General features: G+C 57.1%; 1 long non-coding RNA gene across 1 annotated transcript; it reads left to right on the forward strand.

The window, feature by feature from the left end:
- The first annotated feature begins 204 nt into the window (after positions 1-204).
- On the forward strand, positions 205-1,530 carry LOC123144485 (uncharacterized). Its single transcript, XR_006471531.1, has 2 exons — positions 205-1,036; positions 1,146-1,530. It is a non-coding gene; the product is annotated as an uncharacterized lncRNA (long non-coding RNA).
- Positions 1,531-1,782: the final 252 nt, after the last annotated feature.

A 1,782-nucleotide genomic window follows, 5' to 3' on the forward strand; every position in this document is an offset into this window, starting at 1 on the left:
TAGGGTGGGTCTATTCTGATAACAGCCCTTAAGACGTTATTCTGCTAACACCTTTTCTTATTCTGATAACACCGAAACGTAACACGTCGCGAGCTCCACCGAACTGCAACAAAAAAACATCCCCGCAGCCCCACGTCCAGCCTTATCCATCTCCCACCCCACCACGGCACCACCTCACAACCCCCCCCCCCCCCCCCCCACCCCCCCACCCTTCTCCGGTCAAACCCACCACCGTCTTCTCCCTCTCACCCTCGAATCCCCCGGCCAAATCCCAGCCTCCTTGTCAACTTCCTCTTTGCGGTCCGCCGCCTCGAGCCAGGGCCGCCGCGCCACCTCTCACCCCGCGCCACCGTGGCTCCTCCCCGCGCCGCGGAGCCACCTCTCACCCCACGCCACCGTGGCTCCTCCCCGCGCCGCCGAGCCACCTCCCACCCCGCCGGCCACCATCTACCTCTGTTGCCGCGCACTCAATCCGGACCGCCAGTCCCGCCGCGGTGCCCGGCCACGACCTGAGCGGAAGCCCCGCCCTCTCCACCTTCTCCGGCGTGGCGAACCCACCCTAGCCGTGGCCCCACCCTCCCCCTTCTCCGGATCTCGCCTCGGTGATTGTGGCCGCTGCCTTCCACCGCGCCCCCACGGTGAACCACCTTCCTTCCCAGCGCCGGAGCTCCCTGCGGCCCCGTTCGATCCCGGCGGTTCGTTTTCGAGCAACGCGCTGGATCCGTCGATCCCAGCGGTTCCTTCCTCGAGCCACAAGTCGGATCAGACCGGCGAGAAGGAGCTAGCCACTGGATCCACTGATCTCAGGGGGCGTCCATGCGCATGCGTGCAGTTTAGTTCCCCCGGTGATGTAGTCTGTCGTCACGCCGTGTTGCAGCTCCACATCGCTGCGTGTGCAGTGCACAATCGTTGCTGCTGCATCTCGGCAGCTCGCCCCCGTGCATGGTCGCGGCCGCCGTGCAGTTCGGCCAGAGCTTCAGCTCTCTCTCCTCACCTCATGCAGTTCGCGGTGAACGACAGAGATGATGGCAGCAAGGTAATGCTAGCGACACCCACACCCACCATCGTTGCTGAACATGTCGATTTGTTCTGAACTTCTGCTACTTTGAAGACTAACGCGAATGTCTGAAACTTTCTATGCGCAGAGCGACAAGTGAAGGGGCACGCCAAGCAGGAATCAGGGGAGGGGGTCTCTGGAATGTGGTCGTTGCTGCTCGTTTCTAATGCCATCGGTCGTTGATGGATGTTCTGTACCTCCCTCTCTTTCAGGCTGCTGCCATCACCACTCTCAAATGAAAAAAGTTATGGTCCGTTGTTAGTTGATACTGTTTTTTGTTTTGTTCTTTTGTTTAGAAAAAAATCAAGTGGACTTCAGTTAGCTATTGCAGGAGAAGACAAAAAAATGCAAGATTTAGTTTGTAATTATTGAAGAAATCTGATGTAGTTCGTTTGTGTGATGACTTTGATTCGCTATGTAAAAAGAAAATGGAAAACCCACGATGAAGCCCTTCTTTTGTAAAGAGCACTTCACTTCGTCCTTGTGCCAAAACTACAAACAAAAATGAACGGCAAAAAACAAATATATAAAATGCTGCAGCCCTCTTCGTCTGTGTGTACGCTGGCGTCGACGAGCCTACGGAAGCAGCTCTCTGCTCAACTTGTTGCGGTTCCCTGGCGGCGGGAGAGAAGTGCACTGCTATAGGGTGCTATCCCTAACGGGGGCAGGGGGTCAGCCGCTGCAGTGCAGCTCAAAAACATGTGCCAGATGGTTCGGTGCTTTGG

Source organism: Triticum aestivum, chromosome 6D, assembly GCF_018294505.1.
Source record: "Triticum aestivum cultivar Chinese Spring chromosome 6D, IWGSC CS RefSeq v2.1, whole genome shotgun sequence".
NCBI classification, from domain to species: domain Eukaryota; kingdom Viridiplantae; phylum Streptophyta; class Magnoliopsida; order Poales; family Poaceae; genus Triticum; species Triticum aestivum.